This window comes from Camelus ferus, chromosome 6 (genome assembly GCF_009834535.1).
Source record: "Camelus ferus isolate YT-003-E chromosome 6, BCGSAC_Cfer_1.0, whole genome shotgun sequence".
Lineage (NCBI taxonomy): Eukaryota > Metazoa > Chordata > Mammalia > Artiodactyla > Camelidae > Camelus > Camelus ferus.
In genome coordinates, this window is record NC_045701.1 from 74,174,298 (window position 1) to 74,196,843 (window position 22,546).

The 22,546-nt window shown below is 40.8% G+C and overlaps 1 protein-coding gene and 1 long non-coding RNA gene across 4 annotated transcripts in view; both read left to right on the forward strand.

Annotated features, from left to right (window-relative positions):
- NRXN3 (neurexin 3) overlaps positions 1-22,546 on the forward strand; it is a 1,622,198-nt gene that overhangs the window by 1,504,057 nt on the left and 95,595 nt on the right. The window lies entirely within an intron of this gene.
- LOC116664364 lies at positions 1,301-22,517 on the forward strand. The gene is made up of 3 exons (XR_004320872.1): positions 1,301-1,312; positions 1,532-1,536; positions 22,393-22,517. It is a non-coding gene; the product is annotated as an uncharacterized LOC116664364 (long non-coding RNA).

The window sequence follows — 22,546 nt, forward strand, 5'->3', positions numbered from 1 at the left end:
AAATGTAATATAACATATTCTCAATCAGGGATGATTTCTGACTGCCCTCTGCCCCCATCACCACCCCAAGAGGACTTCTGAAATGTCTGAAAACACTTCGGGTTGTTACAGTTGGGGTAGGGGGAGTGGGGAGAGGTGCTATTGGTATGTTGTAAGTAGAGACCACAGGTGGTGCTACCCATCCTATAATGTACATTAACTCTGGAATATGTAAATCAAGTAAATCTCAGTACCCTGCCTGATATGCCATGGGAGATATGTACAAAGTATGAGCTATGACTTCTATTCTCCAAGCATTAGAGAGAAAAACAACCCACACTTATTTTTGAGTTCTGGCTATATGCAAAGCTGAATGGTATCTGAAAACAACGGCATGGCAGTGTCCTCAAAGGATTTACAGTCTACAGGAGAAACTTAAAGTCTAGTAAGAAACTAACACAGATGACATCAGAAATGCTTAAATTCATTACTGAGTTTAGTAATACAGTGAAGGCTAGAAAGGTCTTAAGAAATTTTAATGGAGAAGGAGGAGCTTGACCAGAGTTGAGGTGACTAAAATGAGGAAGCAGAGAGGTCAGACTGATTGTGGTGGGTGGGTAGAAGAGTGGATGGAGCGGGCGGGGCTGCGGGGATGAGGAAGTGAAGCCCTGTTGCCTGCTCTCCTGCCCCACCTTCAAGGTCGCCTGGCAATGCCAGTTGCAGAAGTTGCACAACAGTATGGGCCATCAGAGGGGAAATGTCTATCTGGTTTTCAATCTTTTCAGTATTTGACTATTCTTCATCTTAAAAAATGGGTAAACATAAGATGTGGGCCAAGAAATTTAGAACTCCTGGAGGACTTTGAGATTGACACATGTCTGACAGTTTCCATTTTGCAGAAGAAGACCAGTGGACCTGGAAGACAGTCAGTCTTTGATGCTCCCTTCATTTCAAATAAGCAGATGTGGGGTTTTAAACACACAGATCATTCTATGAGGTTTTTAAGGAAACCTGCTGTGTGTGTGTGACTTGCTTCTTTCCCTTAATCAGGCACATCCCTGACTTCTTCTTTACCTCTAGTTCCCTTTGGCTGCCAGACAGGAGTGTGGCTTTACAGAAGGACTAAGATGGGCAGCAGAGATGTGAATTCCATTTCTTACCCTCCACTAGCTCGCCGAGCAACATTGGGGAAAGCTGCCAATGCAGAGGTTGGCTTGGGTTAGGCCAGGTCCAGTTCTAACCTTATGCACCTATTGCCCCCTTGACTTCCCTGTTCCACTGAAAGAGTTTGGAGAAAATGTGGCGCATCCCCGGCACATTTTGTGATCTTCCGGTGAGCAGTGTCAGCAGCCTTGTGCTCTCACTAATGGTCTGGTATACCTTATGAATAAACGACACCAGTTTGTTGTTACTGGATCTCATTCGCAGCGTATTTATAGAGCCATAACTCTGCAGTGTTTCTTGACAGAGGTTCTGGAAGGGGAAAAATGACAGTGTGGCTGTTTGCTAACATCCGGGTGCATTTTCTGCACATAGGCATGGCCCCAAGGAGAACTGGTCCAAGGCAGGAAGCTAACCTGGTTCACATTTCTACCTAGAGGCACTTAGAGAAACTCTCAGATGGTTCCCTCAGTGACAAATTTGAATCTCAGGGAGCCACAGAAGCAGAGTTCAAATACATTTTGGAGGAAATTCCTACTACCTTTTCAAGGGAAAGACACCTGCAATGTTTCTTGCCAATCTCTTCTCTGCATTAGCAACACAGGCACCAGAGACAGAGGCTAGATTTTTCTGTTCTTCTTCTTGTCTAATTTGTTTACTTAAAAAAAAACAAATTTTAATAAAAGTCAGTCATGTGACTTAGAGACTTAGATGTAGGGCTTTAGCAAGGATTTGCCTTCAAAATGTGTCTGACTCGGTTTCTGCACTTGAATGACCGCTGCCTTGGAAGTACTAGCATTGTTTTCTTTATCATAAGAGTGGCAAGCTCTGTCTGGATAAGAATATTTGATTGTAGAACAGTTACCACATAACTTCATTCCATTATAATAATTCAACAAGCAGGAAAAAAGATGCTTCATTCTTTGCACTCACTGGCCACTCCTATTAGTTCAACAGAAGGACCCCGTATGTTGACTCGGAAGCACACGGAGTACTCTTTTAATTGACTTGCACAAGTTAGTTGCTCAGTGCTGGTGAAGAGTTCTGTGATTACTTAATCTGAATTGTCTACCAGTTATAATGATTGCTTCCCTGAATACAGTGCTTACCAGGTGCCACACATGATGCTGAGAGCTTTATGTGCGCGGTACTATTATTTCCTCTGCTTACAGATGAGGAAAGCAACGTGTAAGTCAAATGATGTGTTCAAAGTCCAGGAGGGTAAATGCCTCCTGTTTAATCCCTTGTTGAAAAACTTCTTGAGTTTTGGAACACAAAAACTTAAATATAGTTGTTGCTGTTTCCTGAGGACTCAAGTTCATGCACTAGACCAGCTTCATCATTGTGAGCCTCAAATAATTATGCATGAGATAGGTAACAAGGGAAAGAGGCTGTTACCTGATGGTGTTTGTGTGCCCAATGCACAGCAAGGCCAAACAAACCAAAACATTGGAGTTTCAAGCAGAGGAGGAGACCAGACAAGGAGGGCCATGCTCAAAAAACCTGAATTCCCTGATGGTTTTAGGGGAAGAGTTTTTATAGGCAAAATTTGAGGTGAGGGCTGCAGAATGTGTGACTTTATTCTGAGGAGTTGGTGGGGAGGTAACGGGGCCATGTTCCAGGAATCTTGTGCTCAGCCTGAAGTTACCCTCCTCCACCTGGGTGGGGGGCCTCAGCTCCTGCAGAAGAACTCAAAGACATTGTTATGTATGTCCCTTGAGGAGGAACCAGGCCCCTGCCCCAAGGAGGCACTATTGTTTCTTGACTGTTCTCTATTGTTTCTGCCTTCCCTCCCTTCCCTGATTAGCAACTGTTTGAATCTGCCCTTTGGAGCTCAGGGAAGGCCAAGGAGACTGAATGAAGCCTATGTCCTACTAACAAGAAATGGGGAACATGGAAGGGATTTGTACCAGTGAGGACCCCACAGAATCCAGCTCTGTTTCATTCCCCTCTTTTCTTTGATACTCCTCAATCTTGAGGAGAACAGGTGTTGGACAAGAAACGGAATAACATTTGTTGCTGAAAGATCAGCCCCCATCAGTGATGAGCCAAATTGAAACTCAGAGACAGGGTCTTGGAGCTTGGAAGAAAAGAGAGAGATTTATTACTTCACTGGGCAAAGGGGACTTACAGCAGGCTGGTGCCTTCAAAACTGTGAACCCACCCTGGGGATGGGGTAGGGCGGTTATACAGCCATAGCTCAAACAATAAACAATCAACGGAATCAATTTCTCGTTCTAAGACTTACAGTGGCGTCATGATGCCTCCAGGCGACCAATTCTATAGAAGCTAGCGGTTGCCACTTTTTCAATCTGACTTTCGGTTAATTGCAGTTTCACTCGACCAGTGGTATCTTGGCAGCTAGCTTCAGAGGAACCATGAGCATTGGCTATAGAGAAAATCTTTGCTGACTAATCAAGCTGAGGATTCAGATGTCATTTTCCAAAATAAATCCATGCTCCTTTGGGAGCCCTCACAGCGGTGTGTTATTACTTGGGGTCACTTCAACTTTTCAGCAAAGAGCAAGGGACAGTGCCTGTAACCACAGGATAGCAGGAGAGCCTGCATGTCAGGCCCAGAATGACATAACTGTAGAGGACCACAGCCCAGCGACTTACTTGCTTCAGGTCGCAGCCCCGTGTATACCTGTAGGTGATGAGATGGAAGCAAAACGTTGGCGAGCCTAACCTTTGAGGCTAAGAAATTGCATTGGCCAATGTCTCGTTTCTCTTTTCTTTTCTTTTGTTTTACTTCATCTGCTGTGACTGACCCTTATTTTCTCATTGCTATTTTATGGCAATTAAGGAAAAAAAACTCCCACTTTGCAACTATTATACTCATTTCTTTTGCCTGGAGGGCAGCTGCTACACAAGAAATCCTGGATTTTTTTTTTTTTTTTCTTTTTCATCCAGATCTGAAAGGAAATTCCAGGTTATGATCAATCCTTATATCAGCCCTGGATCTGAGGCTCAGATCCCCAGATCCCTGGGCTGGAAAAGCCAGTCATTTCGCTTGTGTGCAAATCAGATATTGAAATTCCATGAGACTCGCCTTTGCAGGAAAAATGGACCATTGCCTCTTAAATTGCTGGCCTCAACTGAGAGGCGCTATCTCCCTGAAGCGAAGTGGGAGTGTTCCTTTGAAGCTTTACACAACTCACCTCTGCTTTAGGATGAAACACTTTAGAGCTAGAATAGTCCTGCAGTATGTTAACTGAGTAGGTATGTCTACTATGCCTTTAATTTAGTAGAAAATTAAAAATAAAAATGACTGCATGGAATAGCAGGGGCTTTGGATGTTTGAAATTTAGACCAGTTAGTTGATGGCCTGTAGAGACCCTGATTCCGTCCCTCACCCTAGAGAGAGCCTGCGGTGAGCTTGGTGGTAGGCAGGCTGGAACTAAGAGTCCACAGGCCAGTCCTGCTGCTCACATCCACCCAAATCTGCCCCCTGCCAGGAAACAGCCCCCTGCCCTCTCTGATTGCTTTCTCTCATGAGGAGAAGGTCAGTGGTGCCCACCGCTTCCAGGGCAGCCCTTTACGCAAGCAGTGGGTGCCTTTGAAAGGCAAACAGTCGCAGGAAGTCTTTGAAGGCAAAAAGAGACTTTTTCATCTTTGCAGGCCCCGGCCAGAACATTGGTTCTCGGTGTAGTACAAGCAGTTTCAAAGTTATCTCCCGTGCTGATACGAACGTGATAGCACAGAGCAGAGAGGTGCCGTAATGATTTCCTTTCAAATGGCTGCCTCACCATTTATCTTTGCACGCTGTCGAAGACCGATATGGTCAGGAGTTAGCAGTGGCAGGGGATAATTAATCTCGCACCGGGGAAACAAGTTCCTCATTTGTCTCCTGAGAAATTAGCACTGCATGGACAGGGAAAGTAGATGATACAGTGAGAAACAAGGAGGGATGGGGTATCTTCAGCTCGGGTGCAAAATTGTAGCATTTTCATGGAGCACCTACTGTGTGCCCGGTGCTGGGGGTACCGATGACTCCTGTATGGGAATACCCCATAGTCTCCTGGGGGGGTCACGTATTATTTCTAAGTACTTGTCACCTTCCCACCATGCCCACCTTCGCATACCATACCACGGGCTATGGTAATGCCTGTGCCATCAGCTAAAGAAGAGCTGGATTTCGCTGAGTGTCTGCACTGGTAATTGTGCGGTCTCAGCTTCTGTAACAAAGAGCCCCTCCCCTCCACCACCAACACCAAGTGGCCCAGCAAGTAGACTCCAGAGGTTAGTGGTCTGGGACTACTGGGACAGTCTGCCGCTCCCAACGTGGCGCTCTCCTCTCCAGATTCAAGTCTTTCCTGTCTTCCAGCCAGTGGGAAGAGAAGCAGGAAAACCACACGCCTTGGGTTTAAGGGTTAGACCCTGAAGTATCACTCATCACTTTGCTTATATGTCATAAGGCCGCACCTGCTTGCAAAGCAGAAAGGCAAGAAAATACAGTCACTAACTGGAAAGCCACCTTAAAACCATCTGGGAGTGTTCTCTTCCTCAAAGAACCAAGGGAACCTAGATACTTAAAGGGACAAGAAGCAATCTCTGCCACAGAGATATTCAGTGAATTCTTTTCCACTTCTCTAAATTTTCAGCAACTCACCTCTTAAATGAGAGAATTTAAGGAGGTGACCTCTGCAGTTCACTGCAGTTACAAAGCCAAAGTAACAGCTGCTACCAAACCAAACTTGGGTCTGCTTGCCTGAGTGCAGGAAAGTCAAACTGCTGCCACGGGGTTTGGTGGAGCAAAGTGCAGTGTTCATTATAAGGCACCGTATGAGGAATCCACTACAGCTAGTGCTTAAAAGGCCTGAACTCCCTGATGGGTTTCAGGAAAGCATGTTTAAAGGCCAGGTGAAGGGGGTGGAAGTCATGGGGTATGTGATCAGCTTGTGCACAGTTCTCTGACCGGTTGATGGTGAGGTAACAGGGCGGTGTCACGGGGTTAACTCTATCAGTCCTTAGGCACCAGTAGACCTGGGGGCTCTGTGGTCACGGTCATCAAGTAGTTAACGTCTTCCACTTAGTGGGGGTTTTAGCATCTGTAAAATAACTCAGGAAATGCGATTCAGATACAGTTACCTGGGTCCTTCAGAAAGGAGCTAAAGCAGAGGATGTGGGGGAGGGGTCTGTCCCAGGAAGGTGCCACACGTCCTGGTCAGTAACAAAGGCTCCTCCTTCTTCCCAAGGTTCTGAAGTGTAGTGATGGGCTCTGTGCAGGGAATTTTGTTGTGAGCCAGTTTCTTTTATTTGGAAACATCAGGTGCTGACCCTACACTGGATTTAAATGAGAGCAGGGCCTGGTTCTAAGAAGCAGTTTCTGGAAAGAGTCAAGTTGGTAATCCCCTTCCTTTGAGGCTGTGAATGCACTGACTGGGCCAAGCAAAACAATGGTGTGATCCGTGTGAGCCAGAAACCAGGTGTTACTGGTGGGTCGCCAGGGAAGCCTCTGTTGTAGAGGGAGCCACAAAGGCATGTTTCCTCGGAAGAAAGGGGGATGCTGGGCTGGGGAGAAAAGCGTAGGACCAAGGGAAGCATACAGATGTTTTTAATGGCCATGCACACAGCCGAATTGCACTTAGCATGGAGTCTGGTGGTGAACGGTTTCTCCTGGTTTTCCTACTGAAGGGAGAGTGTTTTTGATAAGGCCCAGGAAATCTAGGCCACAGCTTCTCAGATTGTGCCTTTGGAACATCGGTGAACCACACCAGATGGTCAAATGGGGCCTGAAGTCACCACAGTCCTGGGCAAGTCCTCTCCAATCATGTCGGCCCTGCCACCATCTCCCTCACTATCTCTGTGCGCTGTGATTCGGAAAAGAATGCAAAGCACTTGGTAGAGGCTTCCGATTAGAATGGGTTCATACTAGATCCTTGGGAAATAGCTCAGCTGGTCACTGTGGTGATTGAAATTAATTGTTTTATCGAGACACATTGGCAAATCAGCCCTAGCATTTCGATTTCCTCTATACGGTGAATCATGGGAAGAGGTCGTTGTAATAATTAAGGAAGATTTATGCTGTGAGTACTTTTTTTTTCTTGTATCTCATTACATGGTTGGTATTTTATGAACAAAAAAAAATGTGTTCTAGATATTAATTATTTAAATTCCCCAAAATTAAATGCTCCTGAATGAGTTGTGAGTTAGAATTTAATAAGTGGAAACTTTTTGAATGTGCCAGATTAGAAAAAAATTTGTAGGAGACATTGCTTATTCTTTAGAACAGTGAACAGTCATCTTCCAACAACCTACATGTTAGCTTTGACGAGGTCTGTAAACTAGCTCTTTGGCTTTTGGTGGGTATCTCACCTCTCTGTAGAGGAAAGTCAGTTGCCTCCACTGTCAAATGATCCGCAGTAGGGATGGGACATCAGCACAGTGATCTGAGCGTCTGCTCCATCATTCTGAGTTGATGTTCCCGTTGGAAAAATTCATGACTCAGAAAGATACTGAATGAAAATCTCCCAACATAAGAAGATAGTGTGTGGATGCCTACAGAGTGTGGTTTCTGTGGTTGGAGTAGGGAAAAACAGTGGCTTTTTCTGAGCTCTAGACTCCCCAGTGCTGTGTAGATCGAATGAACAGGAAAAGCCACAGCCACCTGTTCTGCTTCCGTCTGGGTTGCTTCTCCAGAAATTTCCCAAAGTACAACAATGCCAAAGCACCTATCAGCTTCCATGGAAACACCTCATAAATTGTTAAACAGACACAGCTCAGATTTAAAGAATCGCCTTTATTCTGAGCAGTGATTTTATTTGTGCTTCATTCCTGCAGATTTTTTTATATAAAAGATTTCACAGGAGCATTGTGCAAAATGGTAAAAAAAATAATAATAATGATAATTAAAGCATCCTTTAAACCACATTCTGTTCAGGACTGCTCATTGTATTTTCCAATTTAATATCCATCCTTTCAGATGAAGTGTTCTTTCTTGCTCATTTTTTCAAAAACTATCATAAATTAAAAGGTACCATTTAAACACAAAGCTCTAAACTAAGAATACAGACCTGAATTCATTAAATATTTCTACCCAGTGAGCTTCTTGGCACTCTGCTGAATGACCCATTTTTCAGCTTCCTTTTTTTTTTTTAATTAGAATTTTCTTTCTTTTATCTCTGATTTTCCTTTTTTTTTTTTAAACCACAGTTACCTAGATTATTCTATTAGTTTCACTTATTTTTAGCCTAATTTTAAAATATCTGCTTTGGGGACTTTCCTACAGTATCTGAAACATTTTGGTGTTAGCTGAACATAACCCCTCCATTCCTCTGTCCCACGCCTCCCCCGGTAAGTTCTACCTACAGGGATGTAAGTTCAAATTAGATGAATTGGTCGTGTTTCTGTGCCTGATCTTGCCCTGTGTCTCTATTTCTGCCTTTAGCACATACATAGTCTCCTGGAAAACTGGATTTTTTCAGAGACCATGAAGTATGCTGTGCTGGCCTCAGCCTGTCTTAGACTCTATTTTTACCATCATGGATCAATCCTGTACACCACGTCCTTGGGATCCGGCTATGTGCCTGATAAAGTAACTCAGGCTAAGGTCCTTATAATCAATAAGGTCTTAATGTTTATCCTAAATTCAACCTAGTAACTTAATTCTTTTCATTGAAAAGTGTAAGTCCTTGTGTAAATGGATGAGGAGGGGTATGAAGGTGGAGAAGCCAAAGGGATATTTCATGTAAGAGGTCCTACCTGGTGGACTTAAATTGGGCTACTGAGGCTTGGATCGCGTCTGCTTAATGTAAGACCAGCCTTGCCTGTTAGGCAAGAGGAAATTTAATTTGCGATCTATTTTATTAAAGGATAAATTAAGGTACCATGTGGGAATTGAAATCATCTAAGGTAATAGAACACGGAACTTGCCTAGATTTAAAACTGGGTCTTTTGTGAGTTTCATTCATAATGACACTGTAATAATAGCTACATGTGTTAAGCACTTATGAACCAGGGGCTGTTTAATATACTTTTACATTTATTAATTCACTTAATTCCCACAACACCCTGATGGATAAGGTTCCCTTGTCTCCGTTTTATGTACAAGAAAACTGAGGGACAAGAAAAGGTTAAGAAGCAACTCTGAGTTCATATGGCTGGCAAACTTTGGAGGTGGGATTTTAACCCATAGACTCAGTCACTATTTATCCTGTACTAACGTGGTTTGATGAAAATGATAGAAAGAGCAATGACTCTTGAGGGCTCCAGAGAAGCTGCTCAAACTCAGATTTTGGTATTATTATTAATAGCAGCAGGATCAGCTGTTAAATTAGTGTTAGATATAAGGGTCTTGCCCTCGGATAAAATTAAATCTTTCTCGTGAATCAACTACTGTGACCAAACTGCAAAATATGAGCTGGATGAGTAATTAAATCCAGATGTCTCTTCCGGCTGCGGCAGCAGCAGCAAAACCTGGAGCAGGGAGGGTGAAGGGAAGAGAGCAGTGACAGACTCAGTATTCATAAAAGCCACGATAATTAATTTTAAAATAAAAACGTGTTTTAAATGCCAGCCCTCCACTAATCCTGTGAATTGCACGATAAAAAATAAAATCCGCCTGCCATTTAACAGCCAGCAATACAAAAACCTTACTGTGTCAAATGTAATGTGCATAACTGGCTTCCCGGTTTGATTTTCTTAAGGAGAAATAATTTAGTTACCATTAAACTCTTCGGGAAACTGATTTTTAATAACGTTCTTTGGTTATCAGGGGTATCGTTTTTCCTTCAGGCAAAGAAGAGAAAATGTGCGGCTAAAACCTTTGCTGTATGTGATAATGAAGTTGGTCCATTTCTGGGCAGGACTACAATTCTTTATCACTCTTCATGAGCAGAGGTGTGAAAGCAGGCGTTTTCTCAAACTGTAGGAAATTGCTGAATTCACAGATTTCTATCTCAACACAATGAACTGGCTATATATATTAAATGAAGCTCAAGTTTGGTTTGTTGGATTTTTTTTTTAGGACTATGATTATTTTTTAAAGGAATAACAGTTGGAGGAAAAACAAAACCTGTGAAAAATGATTTGCAATTGTACCGAATGTTAATTTTTTATTACAATATATAAGAAAGGTAGGAAAAGTGGGAATTGCATCTGTATGTCCCCGTGTGATTTTCAGCACAGGAATGTTTCTGCCACTACAGGAACCAAGGACATTCCATTGTCTTGCTTACTCTGAGAATGTGCCAGTGTTGCCAAAAACACCAGCACTTGTACCCCAATAGCCAAATTGAGACTCAGAGGCAGAGTTTTGGGAGAATTAGAAAAGGACACCTTTATTGCTTTGCCAGGCAAAGGGGAGTCACAACAGGCTAATAACCTTTGAGACTGGGAATCCATCCTGGGGTTGGTGTCCTAAGGTTTTGTAGAAAAACTGGATGGGACAGAAAGGCGACAACAATCAGGGCATTTTCTGGGGTGCTGTGTTCTTCTTAATCTTGCTGAATCCACCAGGCATCCCGGAGAAACTCCAGAGGGTCTGTTCATCCTTCTGAGCCTATCTGCCCATGACCACCTTCCTTTCCGGGTTAAAGGATAAGCTATTCTGGGTAACGAATGTATAGGGAGTGGAGAGTGTAATGGAAAGGTTGGGGGCTGTTTAGCACAAAAGCCATTGAACAAGAGAAGCTGAAATGGGGGTTTGTAAGAGAAAAGAGAAAAATAAGTTGCACAAATTTTAAGTCAGAATGGATCAGCAAACAGCTTTAGCATCAGGGAAGCCATTCTGTTAGTTAGTTTCCTCCTCTTTCACCAGGAGCTGGTCCTGATGCTTACACAATTAATTAAAACGCTAAACATGATTCTAGCTAGCTTCAAGATAGTCCTGCTACCACAACATTTTCTGGATCATTTATTTAATATTCATTGATTTGCAGTCATTGAAGGTACCAAATCTTTTACAAAGTAACTTTCTTTAGGTATGGTTAAAAAAAAAAAAATTAGACCAGCTCATGGTCTGTACCTTCCTCAGCCTTGTGCATTTCGGAGCAGACTTCTTTCTCATCTTCATTTCTTCGCCCACTGAGCCACCACTCCAATATTCATTTATAATTGATAAAGTCATTCTTTTCTACTATTGATAAAAGAGGATCTGCATGTGTGTATGCTCTGAAATTCTGTCTAAAAGTGCAAGTTTTTGGAGACCAAGGCAGGATGTACAGTGTATCAGTTTGGGCATGCAAAATGACTGAAATGTCACATCATTTACAATCCAGATGTCACGGCAAGCCGGGAGACAGGGCAGCTCGGCTGATAATTAGATGGCAGATGTCCAAGCAGTCTCACGTGATGCATATTATTTTTTGTATATTTGAGATAGATTAGAGATCACTTCACCCATATAATAAAAAAAATTAGGTCTCATAATATTACTGCTTTTAATAGTTTATTTATTGGAAATAGCATACCTCAGAAAACAAAACTCACTCGTAATTTCTATTCTGATATAGCTCTATGAAGGTAAATGTACTGGTTATTATTCTTTTTACCTTTTTCAAAACTTGAACTCCTATTTTCTACAAATGAGAGAGCTGGAGGCCCAGGATATTCAGGTGATTTCTAAGATCACTCAGCTCTTTAGTGAGAATAATGAGACCAGAATTCCACAGTCTCCTGATTATCATGTCAGCTTTCTTTTCAGAATATCTTCTTTAAAAAAAATTTCCCAGCTTCATTGAGCTATAATTAACATTTAACATTGTGTAAGTTTAAGGTGTACAATGTTTTGATTTGATAAATATATATTGCAAAATGACTAGCATTAGCATTAGCTAACAACACCTCCATCAGGTCACGTAATTACCAGTTATTTTTTGTGGTCAGAACATTTAAGATCTACTCTCTTAGCAACTTTCAAGGATATAATACAACATTATTAACTATATCATGATACACATTAAATCCCCAGAACTTATTTGTCTAATAACTGGAAGTTTGCATTCTTTTACCAACATCTCCCATTTCTCCCACCCCTTCTTCTCTCTTCTTATTAAATACAAGGAAGCCCACTCTTTGATCCCTTTCTGACTAAATGCTTGAACCAAATCCCCAGTGGCTTCTTGAGAAATCTGGGCACAAAGCTTTAAAGCCTTGGTTTAAGTATTCTGATTAAACCTACATGGTTCCAAAGCAATAGCCTAAAGTTTGGAAGAGTTCTAGTTAGTGGGGTTGATTCATTTTATTTAAAGAGTACATGGGGGAAAAAATGTAATGCATTCACTACCTAGCTGTTCCTGAGGTCCAGCCACTGAACCCCCTATTCCTGGTAGAGCATTTTATAACTGGAGAATATTAAGGTATATCGAATCTCCCTTCTACTCTGTTACATAGCATTTTTCTTATCTTTAATGCTTCAAGTCCAAGACCTTGTTGTTTAAAGGCAAAAGTCAAATCCATTACCACTTCTGTGGTTTTGTATACAAATTTGTAAAAAGTCAAGCTGGTCAATATGTATGCTATTTTACAAAGTAAATACATCAATTGCCACTTACTACACAAGAATAATTTTTCCTGTACAACAGAGAGCTATAACTATATTTATAACATTTCAGAAGGAAGTCCCAGCTGAAGGGAAGTATCTGTCAAAAAATCAGACTTTAAAGCCTCAGACTTCCTGGTCTTGGCATTGGTTTTAAACTCATTGGTGGAAAGATAACTTTTGGGAGAATATGTTCTGCTGTTCTGTGAATTATGGAACCAGGAACAAGTGGGTTTTCCATGTTGCCCAGACATATTTTGTGTACACACAACTCAAAAGCAACTAAACTTTTAAAGTTCAAACGTCACACATGGCTCTCGTCCTCAGAGGTAAAGTGGAGTGTGAGTCAGACAGAAATGACTGGGAAAAAAAAAACAAAATTATAAAGTGAAAACGTCTCTTCTCACGTGAGGATCCAGAAGAACTTCTGCAGGGCTGACATTGCATTCTTTTCTCTGATCTAATAGGGCATTTGAGGGGGAAGTCTTTCTATTACTCTTGAGCTGTTGCTGGTTTCCAGTAGGGCATTCTGCCCAGTTCCCTGTCCTATTACCTGTAATCCTTTGCAGGGCCTGATGATGTTCAGCCATGGATTCAGCCCTGCCCTCAGCTTGGGCACATCTTGTTCTGGGGCAGGGCAGAGCTTTGTCTCTGTCTTGCTGCTGGTTCCTCTTGGACTTCTGGTACTCACTCCTTCAGACGCTTATGTCCAGTTTCTTGGGTTCTATCTTGTTCCATGGTTCCACTAGCATTCCTCTTCACCCAGCCTGCAGTCTAGCTCAGCACTATCCTGTATGTCCAAGTAGCCACATTTAAAAATTAAAAAGAAGCAAATGCAATTAATTTTAAGACAATAATAAAATATAATAAAAAATATATTTTATTGTATCTTCTAAACAAGACACCACCAGTACAATTTCCATGCATACTTAGGATGGTGAATCTCCAAACTTAACCTGGATGACTTATAAAGTTACGCTTAAAATAACATTTTAAAATAGTTCTTGATTTTCTTGGCTTGGTCAGGTATCTTTTTCAAAAATTTATATTAGACTTGGAGAAATGTACAAGGGGCTTTACAATGCTCGAACATGGTTTAAACATTCAGCAAAGTAAGTGAGAGCTTTCTCTGCTGAATGCATAAGTCTCTCAGTGACGTGTGTAGAGATGTGTTTGTCGATACGTTTGAAAAGGGCTTGGAAAATAACAGGGCCTGACTCTGCGGGTGAGAAAGAAGATATAGCTTCTTAATAAACTTAGAATAGCTAATGTGCTCCTCTCAAATGAATCATTGGCTGTGTCCACATGACTCAAAAACTAGCACATTAAAAAGTACAAAGTCTCACTTAATCCTTTCAGCTATTTGATGTACATCAAGCATCCAGATGTTCACAACATCCAAGCTGCAATTTGTTTTGTTTTTATTTAAAATTTTTACACTTGCATATATTATTCCTTTTCTCAAAGACCAAGTACAGAATCCAAATTATACTTTTCAATTCAGTTCAACTCTCTGAAAGTATAGGAACATCAGTCCAGATTCATGGAGAGCTCAATTACTGTGCCTGTGTGTTCTCCCCTTGGTGGTTCCGGTATTGAGAAATGTTGGCTCTCTGATGGCTTCCTTAGTTACTCAGCAATTACCCAACAGTAACTTGGAATATGGTTAATGAATGCAACCTAATATTAATATTATTCTAAAGTTACTTCAAATAAATAATAGAAAATTTGACAAACCTAATAAAATTAAATGTTGAATTATCTACTGTTAGATCTTCTATGCTACTGACCCTCTTTTTAGTAAACTACTTAAAAACACTGACTACAGTAGGATTTCCATTGCTATCAAAACTATTATGTCACTGTATAAGTCTGTATTTCTGCCACGTATGTCTCGGCATGGCATTTATATTATGTATTTCATTTTAACAGTTTTCTAATTACTGTCATTTTTGTCAGGTTGCATATTTTGTGGCCCACAGCACTGATTTCATGTTAATGCCACCAGTGGGAACGGATGATCTTAAGCTTGGCACAGTATTAATTAAATCCATATGTCACATATTGTGCAGTGTTCTTAGGAAAATATTCTAATACTTAAATGCAAAATTAAGATTGCTTCCCAAAATGGTGGGCTTCCTGCGGAATCCACCATGCAGTTACAGTGTTTCAAAGACTGGGATAAGTAAGTTTAGAACAGCATTGATATCAAAGGCCAGATGATAGGGGCTAATAATAGGAATATATAAAATACTAAGATAAGGATAAGGGAGGGAAGTGGGGTACCTGAGGAAGTTAAGACGACGATTGGATGAGGTCCAAAGTTCAGTGTGGGAGAGTCATTTACAATGCTGCCCTCAATGGAGAGACAAGTGCCAGGCGCTGCTGTCTGTTCTGGTCAGCAGATGTTATGAGGGCAGTGCTAGCTACCAGGAAGGGCATGCCAAATGCATGTGTCTTATATTGTTTACCACTGTCCCCCCCAATAAACGGTTTCAAAGAGTTCCATCTTTAATGTGCCTCACACATGCACACTCTCAGTTCTGCATCCATATTCATATTGTCATATAATTGGGGTGAATGCCTGGTCACCCTTTTTTTTTTTAAATTTAATCTGTCTTCTCTCTTGCTTTCCAATTCCCAACTGCCTCCTTAATATATCCAGAGGATGCTGGCTGCCACCTCATCCTCCCTGGATGAAACTGTCTTGTTTTCTCTGCTAAAGCCACCACCCTTCCTTTTCCGTGTCTGAGTTAGTGAACCACTCGCCTGTCTGTTGAGTTTCAGCCCCTCAGCTGAAACCATGGAATTATCTTCAACTCTGCTCTTTCCTTTCATATTTAATCAACTGACAGAACCAGTCTTTCCCCTCTTCTCGCATTTATTTGTTTTCCCGCTGCCCTAATTTGGACCCTGATCTCTCTTCTGAAATATAGTAATAGTTTCCCAATTGGCCACTCTGCTTCTAACTGCTCCAATCCCCTTTGTCACCTGAGTTACCTTTCCCAAACGCTGTCCCACTTGTCAGTGCCCTTGGAAACTTTCAGTCACTCCCAGGACCTGCGGGAGAAGTCTCAGTTTCTAAGTCTGCAGACACAGCTGTCCCCAACCCAGCCTCCATTTGCCCATCATTTCTGCCAGCACAGACCAAGGCTTGCCCTTTGTCTCAATCAGCGTGCCTGCCACTTTTTGCATCTCCTTGAGTGGATTCATATTGTTGTTGGAAAGTCTTCCTCTGCACCCCACCTTCTTTGACACATCTATGTGTCCCTCAAGTCCCAGTGCTAAGAGTTCTCTGTGAAACCCCTTTTGGCCCCTGTCCTCCGATAATGATACTTACCAACACTTAACAACACTTCTTAATACTTAAGTATTTATGCTTTGCTTTTAGTTGTATAATAAAACCTACTTCTGCTTTTTCACAGAGGTCATTATTTCCATGTCTGTCTTCCTGTCTCCCTACACTGGATTGCAAATTCCCAGAGGCTAAAACTCATGTTTTCATCCCTTAAGACCATGTTTAAATGTCACCTTACTCCTCATACAGACTAATGTTTGTCCCTTTATCTCAGCTCCAAAATATTATAAATGCATATTACACAATTTAATATCATCTTAAAAATTGGTTTTTGTTCCTGTATCTTATCTCCCAAATTAGATAGTAACCCTCTCAAGGTTAGGGATCCTGTTCTGTATTGAACTCTTAAATTACTCCTCAATATATTACACAACTAATATTTGATGGGTGAGTCAACTGACATATCTTCTTAGCAAAATAAAAGTACCAGCCTCTTTAATAATTAGCTTTGTGACCTGAGACAAATCATTCATCTTCCAGGGGATTTAGCTTACTATAGTGTGAAATAGATATCTTCATTCCTTACACGGAGAGATTCACTGATGTGTCCCTTTAAACCACATGCTAAATCTAAAAGCAACAACAAGAACATAAAAACTAAAATTCAGAATCAACTGCATGTTCTCTGGAAAGCAATAGGAGATACATTATTTAATAGAATGCAGTATTATTCGAATTTCCTCTCAGAATTTTAAGAAATGTATCAGACATTTTCCCTGTTATCATACATTAAAATATGTGTATATTTTATATATATATATATATACACATAAAGTATGTATTTATGCACACACATACATATATGTATATTTGTCTGTAGGTAAATGTGTAATACATAGCTTTCTTTTAGCCATTGTAAGATTTTTGCACTAACGTTTATGTAAGATACAAGTTCACAGGCTTCCCTTGTATGGAGATTCTCATTCACCTTCGTCAGCTCCTATTTTTTCTTAAAATCTAAAAGAAGTGACCCTAATGTATCTTGTGGTCATTACACTTGACTGCATTTTATTTATCCAAATAGTATCCAATATTTCCAATATTGCAGCAGATTGAGCAACGTATGAGATTAATTGTTTTTATTTCAGAATTACAGTCCTGCCCTTGTTAGCAAAGGGATTGCATTAACACTACTCTCCAAAGTCAAATTTTTCTGGACATTTCAACCAGGAGGTAGCGATAACAGAAAACATTCCAAATCTGTTGGCGTTTTGCAAGATATTGTACTCCTTGTTAATCGAATTGAGAGATGATTGCCCTATGATTACCTCGATTTATTCATGCACTGTGTAATTTACCATAATGATAATTAACTCCTTGTGCTGAATGCAGTAAAATGTGCATGAGTTTCTCTCTCTCTCCTCTCCCTCCCTCCCTTTCTTCCTTCTCTCTCACTTTCTCTCCCTCTCCTCTGCGCCCTCATATTTACATATATCACAATAGATGAGCATTCTGCATACAATCTGACACAATTTGTTTATATTACTTTTATATTATTTTGTCAATCAAAGTACCTCTAAATAAAAGTGAAAGGCCATTTATTTTTTCAAATTCCTAGGTAATTGATTGCTACTATAGCTTTGATCTACTTATGTCTTGGTTTGTGAAGGAAGTGCTTTAACCTGGCCCATTAGATGATATTTTTATTTCCAAGTTTATTTGTTCTGAAACTGCCCATAACGTCTCAATATTTTAGAACTTATATTGCCACAATTTCTAATACACTGAAACCAAACTCTTACGGAGTTGGTCAGATGATCAAACTAATATACACTTTATGAAAACTGCTTGATTCCAGGATAAGGGAAAGAAGTATATTGTAACTCACAAATATATAAGTAGTTTCACAAGTTTGATATTTGATGGTGCTATTTTTTTTAGATTAAAAAAATTGAAGCACAAAGAGATTAAGATGCATTTTGTGGGTTCTTCTTTATAAAAATATGATCAGATAGATATTTATAGATGAAAAGATACGATTCTGGAGTTGCCTCAAAATCTTCAGGGGCCTTAGATAGGGAGGTGGTGGGGACACAGAAGAGACAAAGTCAGTCATGAATTGATCGTTGTTGAACATGGGTGACAGGTATGGAAGCTCATCCTATGATTCTGTTTACTTTGTCCATGTTTGATGTTTTCTAAAATGAAAAAGTGTTTTAAAAGAATATAATTAGGCACCTGCAGTGGGACACATGTCAAGGGGCCCTGGTTAGAGTCCTGGCTCTGCCAGTAACATATGCTGCATGACCTTAGATGGTTCACAACTTCTTAGAGTTCATTCTTTTATCAGTAAAATTAGATGAGATCAGTGGTCCCCAAGAAGGTGGAATTGCCTAGGAAGCTTTTTTAAAATCACACCAGCAACTCCCGAATTTTGTTTGGATTTTAGAGGTAGAAGGGAATGTATATTTCAAAATAACTTCAACTCTGAAACGACCATTCCTTCCATGCCCACAGATTTGAGGATATCAAAGAGACTGACGTAAGGCCCTACCTCACAGCATTTCACTAGGTTTAGGATGAATTCGGAGGGTACATGTTTTTAAAAAGTGCTCCAGGGGATTCTAATAGGGGTTCATATGCCACACTTTGAGAAACACTTTTCTAAATCATCCCCATGGCCCTTTCCAACTTTAATACCCCTTGATGTTACATGAGCATTGTTTTTTTTTTCTCTTTTCTATTTTGAACATTTCATACTATGAACAACTGGTCATTTAATTACAAGTATATAATGGTCAAGAAAATGATGCCAAGTTTCTTGCTTTGGGTCATGAAACAAGGTAGAAGCAGACTCTGGTTTAATTAAAATTCATATTTGAGAATTCTGGACCATTACTAAGAAAAATAGTCAACATCTATTTAAGGAGATATAAATATATATACACATACAAATATATGTATATATAGCCAAAATTCTTGTTGAGGAAAAGAATTTACAAAGTAAATTTAGCCTATCCATTTTTACACTGACTACTTAAAATAGATAAATATTTTAGTCTATTGTGTCTAGTCTTGCTTCCTAATGTTTACATTGCATGGAGTTTTATTATTTATGCCAATCCTACTGGATAGATTAATAAATTGAGATTAATGAGATTCTTCCTTTTCTTCCACCTGTTTTTAACCAAATGTCTGCTGCTCCGTGAGCAGCTGGGTGACTGCTGTTGTTGATCACCAAGCTTCACTGCATCGTGAACAAGGGTTAGTTGTGAATGTCAGAAAAAATATTATGATAAATTTCTGCCTCCAATAAGGAACCATAAACATAGGTCAGAAAGGTTTAGTAGCCTCCATTAATTTAAACCATAAACTTTTGTGTTATAATCACCACTCCCAAACCTAGGAATTATAGTAATTTAGTGTTGACCTGAAACAAATAGACTGCTAGATATTTCTCCAGCAAAGAAGGGTTTATTCAGGATCGGAAGAGAATCGCAGTGGATCTGCAATTATGTTGAGGCATGTGCTAGTCCCCAGCCTGCAAAGGAAAGAGAATACTTTGATAGGGAAGCAAAGGAAGTTGGGAGGGCTCTAGTAAATGAAGAGTCCTCGGCTTTTCATGGGCTGAGTCCCTTCCAGGAAGGAAGAGGAATCTTTCTTCTTCCTGTTGGGTCTGTTGTTGTCTCAGGGTATGAGAGTTTCCCCTCTGGTCTCCCAACTCTATTTAATTGAGGTTTCTCTTCATTAATTTTTTACAGTAGAAAAACTAACTCATCTGTGGGGCATAATGTTTGACAGGGATAATGGAGAAGCTTGCACCAGATAACTGCCCTGGGTGCTTTGTCTCATTCGCAAAGCTTTATTCAACTCAGAAATCACTATAATGTCCTGTAAAGTTGTTCAATATTTTATTTATTTTAAGAAATGTACTACTGAGTAAAGGCCTTAAATAAAATTATAACTGACTCTTAGTCAAAGAATAAAACCTATCTCTGCCCCTCTGAGTGCTGTGATGTAAATCTCATCAGGAGGAAGAGCCTGTTCTCCAACTATTTTGCTTCGTAATACGAGCCGCACAAATACAGACCCAGGGTAGGGCCTCAAAACCTAAATATTTTATTAGAAGAAATTTCTAATTCAGTAGCTTCTGTTCCTGTGGCCAGTCTCAAAGCTTGCTTCTAGGAAAGAAAGATGGTAAATTCCTAGCAATTGAATTGCTAAATCCATTGTATATCTTAAGAAGACTCTTCCCCAGAAATGCAGCTCTTGTGATAGCTTTGTGGATTTTTTTCCCCTGCATTTACCTGTAGATAAGTTGAACGACAATTCCATAGTTCTAACTACTCCCCTGGTTCTAACTAATAACAGAGTGTGTTATATTAAGGATAACGGATGTTGGAAAAAGTGAGGGTGGTGGAGGGTATATGGATAAGGTAATCGAAAGATTCTGTTCTTATTGTCCTTGGAGTATCCAGAATAGTCCAGACATCCTCCAGTGGACCCAAGTCAGGCCCAGGAGGGGCCCTTAGAAAAAACTCGGTGCCAGAATTTCTCAGAAGACACAGTTATTAGCCAGGATCAGTTTAAGTCAAGAGGTGAACAGAAAACATATCCAAGGAAGAAAACCAAGTTGGCGGGAAGGTGTAGCTATTTTTAGTTACCTCTATAGAAAGTACAAGGTTAAAGATGGGAATCCAAGGAAAGGATAATGAGCTGAATGATGTAGAACTGGGGGAGAAGTGAAGGAGCAAGAAGTCCAAAAGGAGAATGGGCTCTACCTCTGCCTTCCTCAGTATGTCTGCTTTGTCCTTAGACTGGCTATCCCCTCTGCAGGATGTCTGCCGCTCTTCCACATGTCAGATCCAGAAATGACAACATCCAAAGGAAAGAACAGTTTCCTAGGTGCAAGGAAACATTTTCCATCACCACTCCCACCCCCAACCCCCGCCAAGTTCCCCTGACATCTTATTGGCCAAGATTAATTCCCATGTTCATTCTTAAACCAATAAGGGGGAAGGAATACCATGGCTGGAGTATACAGAAAAAGAATAGATTTTGGAGAGTTAAATACAAATTCACTCACACAGCAGAAAATGGGGAGAATTCGTATCTCATTCTCAATCTGAAGGGCCATGACGGGTCTGCTGTAATGTGGCCCTAAATTTGGAATTGGAAGAGATCTTTAGTAGTTGTTATAATTTCCTAGGGCTGCTATAAGAAGCTACCACAATCTGGGTGATAAAATAACAGAAAATTTTGTCCCACAGTTCTGGGTGTAGAAGACCAAAATCACGGCCTCAGCATGAAACCTGCAGGGGAAGCCTTCCTCGCCGCTTTCTAGCTTCTGGTGGTTTGCCAGCTATCTTTGGGGGTTCCTTGGTGTCTTAGTCCATTTGGGCTGCTATAACAAAATACTATAGGCTTATAAACCCAGAAATCTATTTCTCAGAGTCCTGGAATCCGGAAGTCCAGTGTCGAAGAACTCACAGATCAGGTGTCTGGTGGAAGCTTACTTCCTGGTTCATAGAAGGCCACCTGTTCCCCGTGTTCTCACATGGCACATGGGCCGAGATCTCCTTGAAGTCTCTTTTATAAAGGTATTAATCCCATTAATGAGGGCTTTTCCCTTTGGCCCTAATTATCTCCCAAAGGTCCTACCTTAGTGCCCTCAAATTGGGAATTAGGGTTTTAACTAATTGGGTTGGGGGGTGGGGGCACAAACCTTCCATCCATAGCACTTGACTTGCAGCTGCGTAACTCCAGTCTGACACCCACATCACAGAGTGCTCTCCCTGTGTGCCCCTGTCTTCACGCAGTTGTCTTCTTAGAAGGATGTCAATCATATTGGATTACTCCAGGATGACTTGATCTGATTTAACTAATGACATCTGCAACCATCCTACTTCCAGTTAAGTTCACGTGCTGTGGTACTGGGGGTTAGGATTGTAACACGTCATGTACAGGGTGGAAACCATTTAACCTATAACGTTAGGCTTTTCCAGACCTTTCCAGTTTGTTCCAGTCTAGATCCAAAGCCATGAGGTTTAGCTCAATGGGCCAGAGCATTATTCCCTAAACTTGCTAAACGTACTAGTCACTGGCGGCCCTTAGTGAAAATGTATAGATTCTTGGGCCTCGCCACACATGCACTGAATCAAGGCGTCTAAGGAAGATGCCTGGAAATCTTTTTGGTAAGTGCCCCAGTTTGACTATGATCAGGCAAATCTGACAAACGTGGAGTTAGGAGGTCTAGCACTTGCTGAGTTTTTGCCATATTGTTTCTGGCTGAGAAATACATTTTATATATATTGTTTCTTACCCATCACATCAATCCCCATTGCATACCTGGAGAAACTGAGGTTAAGCAAGAGTGGAGCTGGAGTTGGAGCCAGGTCTGATCTCGAATTACATTCTCTTTCTACCAGGCTAACAGTAAGTTAAAGAATCTTAAACCCTCCAGTCCACAGTAGTTTACTCCCCTTGTCTTATTTACAGAGTTAAACCGTATTTCTTTTGTTCTTGTCCTCGGAAGGAACAAAATACACCTGGCAGATGGCCTTCATTTGGTTTCGCATGTATTGAAAAGAATTTTCTTCCCCACCCCTTTAATCCCTTACTTTTGAG